This window comes from Lissotriton vulgaris, chromosome 3_1, assembly GCF_964263255.1.
Source record: "Lissotriton vulgaris chromosome 3_1, aLisVul1.2, whole genome shotgun sequence".
NCBI classification, from domain to species: domain Eukaryota; kingdom Metazoa; phylum Chordata; class Amphibia; order Caudata; family Salamandridae; genus Lissotriton; species Lissotriton vulgaris.
In genome coordinates this window covers 1987755771-1987772523 of record NC_141689.1, presented here as the reverse complement: position 1 = coordinate 1987772523, position 16753 = coordinate 1987755771, and positions in this window count along the sequence as shown.

Below are 16753 nucleotides of genomic sequence, written 5' to 3'. Positions count from 1 at the left end.
GCATCTAGTACCCTATGGGTAGACAATGCTGGGAGTGATAGGCATCCACCCCTCCATGGGGTGGACAATGCAAAGGGGGGTGGACAATGCTGTGAGTGATAGGCATCCACCCCCAATATGGGGTGGACAGAGTTGGGAATGATAGGCATCCAGCCCCCTATGGGTTGGTCAATGCTGGAAGTGATAGGCATCCAGCCCCCTATGAGTGGGGGTGGTGGTAGGCATCCAGCCCCCAATGGGGTAGACAATGCTGGGAGTGATAGGCATCCATCCCCCTATGGGGTGGACAATGAATAGGGGGGTGGACAATGCTGGAAGTGATAGGCATCCACCCCCCATATAGGGTGGACAAAGTTGGGAATGATAGGCATCCAGCCCCCTATGGGGTGGTCAATGCTGGGAGTGATAGGCATCCAGCCCCCTATGAGTGGGGGTGGTGGTAGGCATCCAGCCCCCTATGGGGTAGACAATGCTGGGAGTGATAGGCATCCATCCCCCTATGTGGTGGACAATGAATAGGGGGGTGGACAATGCTGGAAGATTGGCATCCACCCCCCAAATGGGGTGGACAAAGCTGGGAGTGATAGGCATCCAGCCCCCTATGGGGTGGTCTATGCTGGGAGTGATAGGTATCTAGCCCCCTATGGGCTAGGCAATGCTGGGGGTGATAGGCATCCAGCCCCCTATGAGTGGGGGTGGTGGTAGGCATCCAGCCCCCTATGGGGTAGACGATGCTGGGAGTGATAGGCATCCATCCCCTTATGGGGTGGACAATGAATAGGGAGGTGGACAATGCTGGAAGTGATAGGCATCCAGCCCCCTATGGGGTGGACAATACATAGGGGGGTGGACAATGCTGTGAGTGATAGGCCTCCACCGCCCTATGGGGTGGACACTGCTAGGAGTGATAGGCATCCAGCCCCCTACGGGGTGGACAATTCTGGAAGTGATAGGCATCCAGCCCCTTATGGGGTGGACAATGCTGGGAGTGATAGGCATCCTGCCCCAAAGGGGGTGGACAATGCTCAGAGTGACAGGCATCTAGCCCCCTATGAATGGGGGAAGTGTTAGACATCCAGCCCCCTATGAGTGGGGGTAGTGGTAGGCATCCAGCCCCCTATAATTGGGGGTAGTGGTAGCCATTAGGCACCTATGGGTATGTATTGTACTGGTGATAGCTATCCCGCCCCTATGGTTCAGCTGTTAGTAGTGTACGTTATTTTTGCATCCCTATGTGTGCGCCACCTGAGGTGGGTACATGATGTTTGTTTGTGTGGTGGGTGTCTGACTTACCATCTGCGCCGTATGCCTCTGTTTCTGATCCGGTGATAGATGTAGAGTACTGGGAGGACCAGGGCGGTGGGATTCATGGTTGATTCGTCTCAAACGTGTTGATTGTTGCTTCAACTCGTAATGGGTGCTGGCTTGCCCGTTTCATAGCAGTGGATCGTTTTGTGGTGCGAATCGTACCTGATATGAAGCTCTTCCGGATGCTTTGACGTGCTGTACGTGGCGACCCGCTCGGCACGCAGGAAGTACGCATTGTACTTGTCGGGCTGGAAAATGCTATGTATTTATGGCTGTGCGACTCGAATTAGAGTCGATGGATCCATTTCAGTGGATAACTGTGGCTGTTATCAGAGCCTACAGCTCTGTCGGGATATTTGGACTGATGCGCATCGTACTGCTTCGCCCAGATGGACCGGCTCCAGGACGGGGTCAGTCGTAAGGTAAGGTTCCAGCCGACTCTTTCAGGGCACTCCGGCTGAAATTGGAATCTGCCCCTAAGCCTCGAGGCAGGTGTGTAGAATGACCCTCTGCACACCTGTCAACTTTTGACTACGAAAAGGTGACCAATACTCGATGGACTAACATTTAGAGCTTGAGACACAAAGGTAGCTTACACCTTTGAGTAAGTTTACACTTTTGAGTACTTTTACTACTTTCGATCTTCCCAATCTGCAAGTTTGCAGTACGTCTAGCACTACAAACATACAATCACTAGTACTGTAAGACACTCCCATAAAAAAATTATGGAAGTAGGGACTTACAACAAAAATCTGTTACTACAAAAGTGCAGTTTGTGACTACTGAAAAGTTTTAAACCTAAGTGTAGTTTGAGTGACATGGAACAACATTTTTGAGAGAATATAATGATAAAAAACTGAGAATTATTAGAAGTTTGTATGAAGCAGCATGGATTTGGTTGTAGGAAGAGGCTTTAGAAAGATTTAGTAATAATGGAAAGGAAAAGAAAGGCATGATGTTCATGAGGCATGTGAAGTCTGAAAATCTAGAAATGTTTGAAATGACATGAGAAAGTGAATGTAGTTATAATTTTATGGTTCATGGTCACTATATGAAATGTAAAGAGTCTATATATAGAGGAATTTATTATGAGTGTGGAAAGGCAACTTATTTTAATCTGCTACTTAAGTAAGTGGCCAACTTTTACTTAGTTTTAGTTTCCCCTAGATTGTATCATTTTAAAGAAATGATGGAGACTGCTCTTAAAAAAGTGAAACATGGATGTGGTCAAGTGCTCATGGATATCTTTGGTGCATTCATTCCTCATACTGATGGTTCTTTGACTGACGTGACAATTAGACAGATGTTGAATCTGGTTGTTTTAAATTGCAACTAATATTGCTAGTGCACTAGCAAAAATGTATGAAATGATTGACAGATGTGAAATCATTTTGTGGAATAGGTTTGCTTTGGATATTTTGCATGCAAAATAAGGTGGAGTGGGCATGTCTTGAGAGTGCACCAGTGTTGTATATTTGTTCCCGATAACAGCAAGCTAAATAATCATTACATTAATGATATAACTAATATTTTGTGTATAGCACAGGTTATTGACGAGATTAGTGTGTGGGAAACTGTTCGTTCATGTTATGGTGTGATTAGAAATGGGATTACAAAAGTTATTGAAGTGGGAAGTAAAATATTGCTTAAGGCATTAACCGTAATTATTATAATCGTGTTGTGTTTATTGGGTATAATACATATATTTAAGTTTTTAGAAGTAATGTGCTGTGCGAATAGATCAGATTTTGGACGCAAGAAAGAAAAGCCACCTGCTTGAGAAAAAAAGTTACATGACATTAAGGGCTCGATTCCAATGTGATGAGGAATGGGTCTGACCCTCCGTCGGATCCATCCTAAACGCATCTGACCTGCCTGTTCGGATACCGTTTAAACCGAGCTATTTCGATGGGCACGGTCGGAGAGGAAGGTTTGGTTTTCCAGATGGCTTCCAATGGGCTCGGAGAGCCTGTCCACAATCTGGAGACCCTTCAGTACTCCCCCAGCTGGCTTGTTCCGGCTGAAGGAGTACGATGGCTGTTTCCCACTGCCTTTGTTTGCCGGCCTTTACGACACTGAAAGGCAGTGGGAAACTGTCTTTGGGGTCCCCCATGGGTGCGAGGCTACAGGAGCACCAATGGTGCCCGCCTGTAGATCCCTGTACTCGGGTGCAAGCACTTTGGGGTGCCTGCCACAGGGTGCAGGGATGAACTGCACCTCTGCACTTAATGATGCGAGCATGCATTCCATTCCGACTACATGTCCCCATTGTGAAGTATAGGAAGCAGCTATTTGGTTATAACTGTATTGTAATTTCTACTGACATGAAGGCTAAATATTTATTTTGATAGGGTTTTTAGCGTGAGGGTATTTTATGTACTAAAACTGTTGAATGATAATTGGTTTTTAATTAAGTAACAATATGAGTACTGCCCATTGTGCCACTTCACAGCATATGAAGCCTAAATTTCTGTTGCAAAAATTATAATAGAACCATTGTTTTGGGGATGTGTGCCAATGCTTTCTCAAACTCTTAGGAACAGACTCATCAGTCTTCTTATTGAATCAATACTTATATACTTTTCATGATTCTCTCTTGCCTTTAAACTGAGCAGTTCCTATGAGTGTATGCTCTTTGATTTATTATTTGCGTTGTGCTGGACCGCATTTGGTTCTGGCCATTTAATAGAATATGTCTCAAGTTCCATTGCCTATGCTAATTCCCATTCCTTTGTATTTTGAATTTTTTTAATTGAACTGACTAATAATTTCAGCCCTCTGAAATTATTTTAAATAAACCCTCATGCTCATTTTTGATCCTTGTGCCAGGAGGATCTTCCAATGTGGATTTCCTGTGTGGTTTTCAAAGTAGGTTCTCTGGGATATCTTGCAGTTTTATGTCCATGGCTCTTGCCTTTTGGAACTTACACATTGCCCCAATCCATCTAATCTACTCATTTAATGGTAAAACCTACTGACACATATGAGAATCTAGCAAAAAGTGTCCTTAATTTCCTTGTACCTTTTGCAGGGCCTAGGTAAGGTTGCTCTCATGCCACTTCTTGATAAATGTTGGCCTTAAATCCAATAGGTTATTGGATGGCAGTGTTCACAATAACTGTATCTCAGGCCTTTCTAGGTCATCTTCAAATAAAATGCTGCTCTTCCTCTGAGATCTTGTAAATAAATGCACATCTCATCATGATTGTCCTCAAGTAAGATTAGCTGGGCCAATCTCATGTTTTTTTCTAAAACATAGGCCCTTTACTTTCCTTATAACTTAAGAAGTCCAGAAAGAAAAAAACAACCATTATTCTAGATAATTTTGTAGAGAAGACATGAATTACTCAATTGCATATGCATTCTTTAACATATCCATTATGTACGAAAATAGGTTACTGGTTGATGGGCAAAAAACACTTCTCAGCACCAATGTGCCCATTCACAAAGAACCCAAAAGTGTCTATTCGGCCTCTCTGAAGCCATACTAGGTGTCCCGGTCCTGAGAGGCACCACTTGGGTGTCAGGACTTGCTCCAGCGGGATGCAAGTGCTGGTTCAGGTGGTTGTGAGTTTATTATGTCCCTGTGGCTCTGAGCAGGAGGTCGGCAGACTAGCCTTTCAAGTCAGTCTGGGAGTCCTGGGTTTAGGTGCAGGTCCAATTCCTCTTATTCAGTCAGGAAGGCAGCCAGGCAACAGGGCAGCAATCTAGCAGGACAGCAGTACAGTAAGGCAGTGCTCCAGTCGGGCAGCAATCCAGCAGAGTTGTAGTCCTTTCAGCAGCACAGCAGTCCTTCTTCCTGGCAGAGTATCCACAGGTCCAGAAGTGTACTGAAGAGCTGGTGTCTGAGGTCCAGTATTTATACCTATTTCTTCCATTGAAGTGGGGGAAAAACTTCTAGCGGTTTCCCTTCGATGTCCCCAGGCATCCTGCCCCCTCTGTGCTGGCTCCAGACTACCCAGAGGGAGTATGTAGCCCTCTGTGTACAAGCAAAACACATCCTATTCAAGTGTATGTAGGGCTTTGGTCAGCTCTGCCCTCCCATCTGCTAGTGATATCCCATACAGGCACACCTAAGCTCTATTGTGTGTGACTATCTAAGAGGAATACACAAAGACTAACTGTTAACTACACCCAGTCATGTGACCCAGAGGCAAGCTGCAGCACCAAGTGGCTTAGGCAGGAAAATGCCAACTTTCTAAAAGTGGAATTCTCAAAATTATGATTTAAAATCTTCATCATGAATTAGGATTTTTTATAACACCAACAATAAATGAATTCACTGTTTCTATTTGTACGTTGTAGCTTATTTAACTTAATGAGGTATCCCCAAAGTTATTCCATGAAAGAGGCAGACCTTGCAGTAGTGAAAAATTCATTTAGGGGGGTTTCATTACCAGGACATGAATAATTTAAAAGTACGTGCCCAACTTTTCAAATACATGGTACAGTTCCTCTGGGCAGTCCGCGGCCTACCCTAGGGATGACATATATATAAAAAATGAAGGCTTGGGCTTGGCAAAAGGTTTATTTTGCCAGCTCGAAATGGCAAACAGATGGGAAAAGCAGGCTTGAGACATTTTTAAAGTTCTACTGAAGTGGGAGGCACAATCAGTGCTGCAGGTCCATCAATTTTTCTTTTTGCAAGCAGCAGTTCCACTAGTAGCATTTAATTTACAGTACCTGGGCATGGGTAGTGTCACTTTCCTAGAGACTTGCAAATAATTAAAGATGCAAATTGGCTGCAAGCCAATTCTACCATGTTTTAAGGAGAGAGCACAAGCACTTTATAACTGGTCAGCAGTGGTTGAGTGTTCAGAATCCTAAACCCAGCAAAAATGAAGTAAGAAAACATGAAGGCTGAAGGCAAAAATCTAGGGTGAAAACTACACTAAGGATCACAAGTGTAACACTGGGAATGAATAACAGAAGCCCTCCTTGGCATTTTCAATTCAAAACATATAGTGCTAAAGCTACAATTTGTGCTGCAAAATGTTCCTTTCCATCCCAAGATGCCAATCCATGTCAAAGTGGTCAGCAGATAACACACATTGGCCCATCTAGGCTCAGAGGCATACCATTGTCCTCTGAGTCACAGTTGGGAACTCTCTCAGCAAAGAATGTGTCTTCTACCTCTACAGGTGTGTTGAGTGGTATACCTAGTTTAAAGCCAATTCTGTCTCAGGCAGCCTAAAGAATATTTTTATAATTATTTTTCTGCTTCAGTTATCAAAATAGGATTTCAACATATAATCATATTTAAAAACCAAGCAAGCAAAAAACTACCTTGGGAACATTGTTCTAGCATTTTCCAATGCAGAGATATGGCATTGATGGCCAGATGTAAATTTCCCAATTGCGATTCCTATCGAATCGCAAGTAGTTAATCACAATGCGTAATGTACGAAAACTTAGAACTACTGCATGGCAACTCCTAGGGGGTCGCAAATCCACCTTCCTCATGAACATTAATAAGGGGGGTTTGCAGTTTGCAAACCATTAAGAATGATGGTTATCACAGGGATGATGCTCTACTGGGGTAGGCAGACCACCATGTCTGTGATCTCTTTTCAATAAAGCAATATTTTTTTTTAAATACAGCACGTTTTTCTTGAAGGAAAATGGGATGCATTTAAAAAAAAGAAAATTAAATGATTAAGTTTCACTTTGTAAGAGCAGTCACTGGCCTACTGGGTGGCTGCCTGCTCTTTAATATTATTTATTTTTATATTCTCAAAGGTGCAGGAACCCCTTCCCATTCGCAAATGGGTTACCATCACCTTCGTTATATTGCTGAAATATTAAAGTTTTGTGACAAGAATTCAGTCACAAAAATATATATCTAGCCCACTCAGATTTGATATTTGGAACGGATGCCCTAAATATTCCCCATCTAAATAAGGAATCAGTAAGTATTCATATTTCCAGATTGCGATTTGGTAACTTGCTATTGAATGATAATTTAGGATTCATACTTACCTAAATGCCTTTTTGTGTTTGCAAATGATCTGATTGTGCGATTCAGCCCATTTATAACCACAAAAAACCTTGGTACATCTGGCCCTAAGATTTTATTTTAATTTAAACCTACTTTGGGAAAGTCTACTGTGTTCAAAATGTGGTCTTTGCTGGGCAGGAATTTGCACACTGTCAAACCAGGGTCCCTTACTCTAGTCAGGGTGAGTTACAAACATAGGATAACACCTGCTTACCCCTTGGTTGCTTGGCATAGGCAGTCAGGTTTATTCCAGAGGCAATGTGTAAAGTATTTGTACACACACACAGTAACACAGCTAAAACTCCACAAAAGTACTCCACACCAGTTTAGAAAAATAGCCAATACTTATCTAAATAAAACAAGCCTAAAATTACAAAAATCAAACGAACACAAATCAAGAGATCAATTTTAAATTAATCACTTAAAATTATATTTCTTAGAAATTATTAGTTCCAACTGGGTCTAGCTTGACGTCATGACCAGTATTAAACAACAGTTTGGCGTCGACCGCGAAGAAGAGCTGGCCGGCTGCAGAGTCACACGGACCCCCGCTACAGTACCTTGGATAACAAAGATGTTGCATGGCATCAGCAGGTGGGGTGTCGCTGGGGTAGGTGCAGGGTCTGGTTCCTTACAGCAAAAGGGGAGGTGAGGCATTGGTTCCTTACTGATAGGCAGGGGAGTTGATGTGTTGGTTCCTCAGTGTTTCAGGGGAGGTACTGCGGCGTTGGGGGCGCTGCATTGGTTCATTTAGACAGTGAGTTTTGGAGCTCATGTGCGTTTGTTATCAACTCTGTGGTGTTGCAGTTGAGGCACTGGCATCAGCAGGGCTGCATTGTAAGTTGGGTTGGTGCATTGTTTACTTCACAAGTCGTGCCCTTGGCTCCAGTTAAGGTAGCGGCACAGCGGCAGTGTGGAGCGCTGTTACCGGGGAAGTCGGAGCTGTCAGGCACCTTGGGGTGCCGGCCACAGGGTGCATGAATGAACTGCACCCCTCCATTTCCCAGTACGGTCATGCAATCCGCTGGGAATGCATACTCCATTGTGAAACATACAAGTGCGACCAAACAGGGTTCAGTCACATCGTAGTTGCAGGGCTGTAACCAACGTCAGCAGGGCAGTGGGTCATGGTTCCTGACTGATATCAGATGGACTCAGGTCCGCCCGACATAAGAATCGGCCCCTTAGTGTGAGAACAGGCACCGCCCAGGGCAAGTGCCAACTACTCCCACCGCTTAAGCCTAGGAAGGCACATCAGCCAGGTGGTGGGCCATCAGGGTATGCAGGGCACACTTCAGATTCTGTTGTGTGACTGTCTAGAGTGAATGCACAAACAGCCCAACTTTCATCCTAAGCCAGATGTGTATTTTAGTGACAGGAAGAGGCGCAGAATGGGTAAAGTAAGAAAATGCCAACTTTCTAAAAGTGGCATTTTCAGACCTGCAATTTAAAAACAAACTGCACCAAAAGAAGTGTTTTGAAATTGTGAGTAGGCCTTGGACATGAAATTTCACTCTGCTCTTGGAGTTTGCAGAGTACTTCCCACTCCGCATTCCACGTAGCACGTGGAGTTCTAAAAAACTTTGCTCCACATAGCTGAGCTCAGATTTTTCTTCGCTTAACATTGGCAAGTGCAAGCGGGGAAAACTTACTCCAGACCATTGCCAAGTAAGATTTCTGAATACAGGCAGCATGGATAGCTGCTGCTCCCATTGAGGAACCTTCCACTCGCATTGAGGAAGCTGCCGTTCAAGTAAAACATCTACTCAATTGGCAGAAAGAAGCAGATCTCTCTTGCGCTGCACTTGGTGCAGTTTGCACTGATTTTCCAGTGCAGGATAAACACCCAGTGCTAAATCCAAGTGCGAACAGTGTGACCTAAAGCACTCCGTCGCTTGCAGGACTCCGCATAGCATGGCACAGTTTTCAGGTCACTTCGCGGAGTTCTGTATAGCAGAACTTCAGCTAGGCCTAATTGTGAGTCCAGGGACACCAAACTCAAATTTTCAATCAGCTCTCAATTGGCCGATACACTTTGAAGATGTTGCATGGCATCTCCAGTGCTAACCCATGTGAGAGATGGGACTTGCTGTAGTGAAAAACGATATTAGCAGCATTTTACTACCAGGACATGTAAACCCCTACCTTTTTAATGTATTGCACCATCCCTGTTGAGCTACCTAGGACCTAGCTTTGGGGTGCTCTAAATCTAATAAAAGGGATGGTTTGGGCCTGGCAAGTAGGTGTATTTGCCAGTTCGACATGGCAGTTTAACACTGCACACACAGACACTACAGTGGCAGGTCTGGGACATGTTTGCACGGCTGTTGTGGCACAATCAGTGCTGCAGGCCACTAGTACTATTTGATTTACAGCCCCTGGTCAAACACAGTGCACTGTACTATGGTCTTACTAGTAAATCAAATATGCCAATCATGTAGAAACCATTACATTTTAGACAGAGAGCTCTCACACTTTGGCACCGGTCGGCAGTGGTAAAGTACCCAGAGTCCTAACACTATCGAAAAGAGGATCAGAAAATTAGGAGCAAGAAGGTAAAAAGTGTGGGGATATCTTGCAAAAAGGGCCAGGTTCAACATTTAGTAACGCATATACAGTGAATATATTTTGGCTTCTATTTCACTGTGAGGGCACACTTACCCCAATACATAGTGTAACCTATTTTTTATATATTAGTACCCTGCCATCGGGGCTAAAAGCTAGATGTTAGGTGTGACTAATGAACATACAAAACTTTACTTTTCCGGCATGGCAAAGGCAATATCCTTGCCAAGTGCCATTTAAGTGCTTTTAAACTGCATCCTATGAGAGCATAGGGGTACTTCTGGCAGGCATACATTTTTGTCAAAAATATCGGTGTTGTTAGTACAAACTGCAAGCCACATATGACATTTAACTTCCCATACCATAAGGGCACTTTAGGTCTCTTTACAACATTGGGCAGATAGAGAAGTTAAATATGCCAAATAGGGAGTGTCAATATACAGCATATGCTTCAGAGCAACAGCACGGTCACTTTACTACCGTTTGCCATAAAGCGGCAAAAAGAGGATCTAAACTAATGCAAAAAGCTGTGTGTGAACAGGTAGAAAATACAGATTTGCTACAGTATTAAATAGCAGGTAGAGTTCCATGGTAGATAATATTTTTTGTTAGAAAGTCTTAGGGGGTCATTAGGATGACGGGCGGACAAAGCCATCATGTCAGAATTCGCGACCGCCCGCCCCCCATAAGGACAGGGGGTCCCGTAGGGGGTATTAGGATGTGCCTGCCACAGTGGCGGGCACATCCAGCATTTTTAGCATTGTGGTGGGCGGTGCTCTCTGCACTGTCCCCCACAATGCTAAAAATGCATTTCAGCATTTGCATTAACAAAGCGGCAGGCACCACGCGGTGCCTGGCGCTTTGTTAATGCAAATGAAGGGGGTACCACAGGTACCCCCCGTGTGCACCCCCCACCTATACTTCAATCTTGGGGCCAGCTAGGGGCCCCCAGAGTGAAGACCCCATGCCTTTCCGTGGTGGCATCGCCGCCGCGGAAAGGCACCTAACAACAACCATCATAATATGGCTGGCGGTGCCTGATAGACGCCGCCACCATATTATTTCTTTTCTGCCCCGGCCGCAAGTCGACCGGGGCGGAAAAGCGGCGGACAGTCTTTCCATCCGCCAAGGCCCCCCCCACCATACTAATATGGCGGGGGAAAACTAGTGTGGATGTTGGGTGGAATGCCCCCGCCAGGCTGGCGGTGGCTACCGCCAGACTGGCGGGGGCCATCCCCCCGACATCATAATGGGCCCCATAATGTGGGAATGTAAGATATTGACCAGTCTGAATAACTGTTGTTGGTGTATTGTGATATTCTCTCAGTTAATACCCAATTTCCTGCTATCATTGGTAACTTAAGATGTTTGTGTAATTTATGTAGGAAATTATAATCGGACATTACAAAATGTTCAACTTTCATGTAGCTATACTCATCAACATTGCCCATATTTTCCCTATGCCATTACTGAAAGGAAGAGAAAATTTTCAATTTGATGTTTTCCACATCTTGGGGTTGTTTCATACCATGCTTTGTCATTCAATTGATTGCTTCTATTAGGTACAGACACAGAATATCGAAGTAGAAATTTCGAGTGTCATGGATATCCAGTAAAGAATATTGTATCAATATGATAAATATCAACATTTGTGCAAGTATCAAATATCAAATTTGAAAATATTGATGGTAAAAATATAGCTGTTCTTAATATCAAATTGTTAGTAATTTTATTTGAAGAATAATGTTTAAAAAAAAACTTGATGTTATTTGTAGCTATTTTATATATATATATTTTTTTAGAAGCGAGTTGTTAGGTTTATAGGGGATAAGGGTGGGGAGTTATTTAAAATATATTTGTTTGAAGTAATGTATTTTTTTAAAGTTGTAATTATTTTTAAAATTTATTATTTAAGTGTTTTATTAAATTATTTAATTTAACTTTTTTATTAAAAACATGTATTTTTTTCTATTTTATTTGGTATTGAGTTGTTGATATTTATAGAAAATAACTAAGAATTTTTCATTGTAATAAAAAATACATTAAAATATTTTTTTTATTTAAATTCTATATGTGATTCATATCAATAAAATATGTTCAGTAGTTGTGAATGTTGTGTTAAATGTTAATTAAAAAAATGAAAATTTATTTTAAATTAATTTTGTAAATGTTATTATGTTTAATAAAAAAATGTAATTTAAAAATTCAGATGAAGTTTATTAGTGTATTTTTGAAAGTAAACAAAACGTATAAATGTAATTAAATTATTTTGATAAATCAATTGATATTTCAAATTATTTTGAGAACATTTTGAAATATTCATTTAGAAAATATTGTAAAAAACGCTTTTTTGTTTGAATTTTTTAATGTGTATATTTTTAAAAATATTTTTGGGGAGTAGTTAATGAAACATGTTTAAAAGCTTTATATTTTGAAATTATTTATTATGTTATTCTTGGGTAAGAGTAATTTTAGTAAAGTTTGCATTTTATCCATTATCTATTTATTGTTTATTTATTACATTTGGATGAGTATAGTAATTGAGTTTTTGTTTAGTGTTTATTATATGTTTTTAGGGTTTTTGTATTGTGAAATTGATTAGTTGTTTTATTTCTTGATTAGGGTGTGGTATTTTTCATGATTATTGGGAGTTTGGATTTTGAAATATTATCTATTTATTTTTTAGTTTGAATAGTAATTCTTTATGTTTTGTTATCCCGCACTTTCCCTGAATTCATTTAATATGGAGTTGGAAAAGTATTTTTTTATGTTTTATTATCCAGCACTTTTCCTGAATTTAGTTAGTTTGGAGTTCGAAGAGTAATTTTTTTATGTTTTATTATCCAGCACTTTCCCCGAAATTAGGGGCTCATTACGATGGCGGACTGAAAAGCACTCGGACCGCCGTGTTTCCTGGGCTCCTTACGATGGCGGACAGAAAAGCCCTCAGACCGCCGTGCTTCCGGAAAAAAAAACATCAGCATGTTCCGCAGCAAAACCAGAGGTGACATTACAATGCGATGAATGTAAAATCCGACCACTGTGGTCGGATTTCACAATAAACCATCCGTCACATCTGGAAAAACAGAAAGTCTGAGCACGGTGGACGGAAAAGCTCAGGAATGCATGAAAAAGGCTGATCCACACGCAGAATCACCGCAAGTAAAATTATGATGAGATGCTGGAACTGCGTAGTGATCATTGCGTCACGACCGCCGCAGCCTTGTGAAAAGATAAATGGCGGTTGAATGCAAACACACAAAAAGGCCTCCAAGTGTGCTTGTTCTCTGTGCTGCCCTCAAACACATCTGACACGCCCCAATGATACACCTCCAAGCTATTGAAAACCAATGAACTCCCTGGTCAACATAGTAATCACACCTCACAGGCATTCCTCATTTTGATACACCCACATATCTGAGTATAAAACCAACCTTGTCCCTGACCATCATCCTTTGCACAACTCCCGCAATGGCCATACACCACAGCTGAAAGGAGAGGCAAATCATCACACAACACTCCATGACAACCACACACACCAACACTTCTATCACACACCTCACACATCTCCACCACCACCTTCCTATCTGCACTTGACCCTTTTAGCACATCACGCACCATGTCACAGAAAACAATGCCTAAATTCACAGACAATGAGTTGTCAGTGATGGTAGATGAGATAATTTGAGTAGAACCATATTTGTTTGGAAGCATGGTCCTACAGGCCTCACTAGTTAGGCTTGCTTGCTTGCTGTCCTCAAAGTCAAGTTGGCGACCGCGAGCGAGCCTAAACAGCATCCCGGCAAGACTTTTTCCTCGTTCGCGATCAGCAACATCATGTTGCCGATCGCGAGCATGGAAAATAAACCTCCCAGCGAGATTCTCAACATGGGAAGGTCAGGTTTCTCATTGCGAGTAGTCGCATATGCTTGCGACCGCGCGCGATGAGAAACTACGAGTCCTCATTGAGAAAGCAGCAGCGCGAGTACAAATTTACGCGAGCGTCAGAAAACAACCGCTTGCACTGTGCAAGATGCCGTTTGCAATGATTGCACAGTGCGGACAAGCATCCAGCACTGTGTAATCAGTGGGTACAGCATTTTCCCTACTGCACTACACAGCTCGCGGAGCTACACGTAGCGTGCGTAGGGCGAAGTGCACTTCGAGTAGCTACTCGTAGCGCTACTACGCAATCTACGCTCAGGATTAATCCATATAGTGTCACAGGAGTAGCTGGGGAAGTGGAGACTGGTAAGTGCCAACAAATGTATCCAATCACACTGCCATGTACTGTCTTGCACAACTATAAAGCTACACTTTTTACACCTAAATGCACTTATGTATGTCACACTCTTCCCAACATATGTCTCACTTATCAACACATTTCCTTCCTCTGATTCACCTCAAAGGTAGCTAATAATATATCCATGGGAGGATGTGTAGAGGTAGCCAGCACTACAACTCCCACCAAGCCCCCTTGTCTCATAGCTGAGCAATATGGAACACTTCCCCACCCGGTAGCCATGTGTAACCTATTACCTTCCTCTTCTTCAACTTATAGGTAGGTAGCCTTCTCAACAGGGAGGTGGTGTGGACAGAAAACCAGCCTACAACTCCTACCAGGCCTCCTTGACTCACAGCTGAGCAGGATGGAACACTCCCCCCACCCAGAACCATGTGGCAGCAATTTCATTGCTATGCTTCATCTTAAAGAAATGTAGCCTTCGCAACAGGGATGGGGTTGCAGACAGGCAGCCAGCACTTCAATTCCCACCAGGCACCCTTGCCTCACAGCTGAGCAGGATAGAATACTCCCTCCAACCAGAACCATGTGGCAGCCATTTCATTGCTACGCTTCACGTTACAGGTCGGTAGCCTTTTCAACAAGGAGCCGGACTGTGGAAAGGCAGCCAGCACCACAACTACCACCAGGCAGCCTTGCCTCACAGCTGAGCAGGATGGAACATTCCCCCACCCAGAGCCACGTGGAAGGCATTTCATTGCTATGCTTCACCTTACAGGTAGGTAGCCTTCCCAACATAGAAGTGGGTCTGGATAGGCAGCCAACACTACAACTCCCACCGGACACTCTTGCCTCACAGCTGAGCAGGATGGAACACTCCCCCCACCCAGAACCATGTGGCAGCCATTTCATTGGTATGCTTCACCTTACAGGTAGGTAGCCTTCTCAACAGGGAGGGGGTGTGAAAAGGCAACCAGCCCAACAACTCCCACCAGGCACCCTCACCTCACAGCTGAGCAGGATGGAAAACTCCCCCCACACAGAACCACGTGGCAGCCATCTCCCTCCACAGTCCCACCTAACAGGTAGGTGGTCAGCGCATGTACCCTGTCATCCTTCTCAAAGTGCATGGAGCCATATGACCACCACATCCTTCACTTGTTAGTCAACTCTGTTCAGATCCATATGTCACATCCAGTGCACACACAGCTAAGCCCATGTAAATGTCACATAAATCAAATCACAAAGTCCCATGCAAATAAATTCAGGGCCCAATCATGCAAAGCAAATCAAATCAAATCAGGTGTTTGTTAAGCGCGACTACTCATCCGTAAGGATCTCAAGGCGCTGGGGCTGTGGGGGGGTTTGCAGGTTCCAGTCCATCAAGAAGGGGGTCTGTTGAAGAGCCATGTTTTTAGGTTTCCTGCGAAGATGGGGAGAGATGTTATCTGTCTGAGGTGGAGCAGAAGGTCGTTCTAGTCACTGGCCGCGCAGAAGGAGCGGCCTCCCGATCTGGTCTTTCTGGTGCGTGGGACCAAGGCGTAGGAGATCTGGGCTGATTGTAGGGTCCTTGGGGTGCATGGAATTTCAGTCGGCTGTTCAGGTATGCTGAGCCGGTTTCGTGGAGGGCCTTGTGAGCATGGGTTAGCATCTTGAAGGTGACTCTAGCTTGGATAGGGAGCCAGTGGAGTGTACGCAGGTGTTGGGAGATGTGGCAGTGGCTTGGCAGGTTGAGGACCAGTCTTGCAGTGGCGTTTTGGATGTTCTGTAGCACGCAGGTGAGGTTTTTGTTTATTCCGGCATAGAGTGCGTTGCCATAGTCGAGCCAGCTGGTGACAAGGGCGTGAGTGAAGGTCTTTCTATGTTCGAGGGGGAACCACACAATGCAATGTGTAAGACCCATTGTTTTAAAGCATGAAGGCTCATACAAACACAACACATGCATGGACAACCTGTCAAACAAAAAAAAACCACATGATTTCAAACAAAAATGACCAACAGAAATTAGGAAGTTTTGACATAGCCGAAACAGATTCTCAGAAAAGTCAACAATATGCCAGCATAAACCAAAGTGGATGTGCATCAAGTTGGTAGATGATGACATGTGCTTGTAAACACACTATCTGTGCATTTCAAATGGTTGTTATTTACATGTCACACTAATACCAAGTAATGTATGTACCTCTACATCATGCCATAACGCTGATAATCTTTTAACAATACCAAATGTTTGCAATGTAAAAAGTTTGGCGTATCAACTAAAACATCCAAAACTGAGTCACCAAGGTTGTGGAGTGTACTTAACTGACAATATAACCTCTGTTCAACAGGTGATTCACAATCAACAGCTGGCGAGAATACCATCAACCAGGAGCCAGTCTCTCCTTGGATTTGAACTCTCTGATGCTGATTCTCTTCGTTTCTCAGGTGAGGAGCAATACCTGGTCCCTCAAGACAGGCAGGGTGCCATCTGTCTCAGGGCCTCATTGTCCCCACTACCACCACTACAACTATCAACACAGCAGCGACAACAATTACGCTGACCCAAACTACAACGACCTGTGCGGCAGCCACCTCCACCATCACCACCTCTGCCTGCAAACTGTCCCTGGCTCAGTGGTTACCAACACCACCACCCA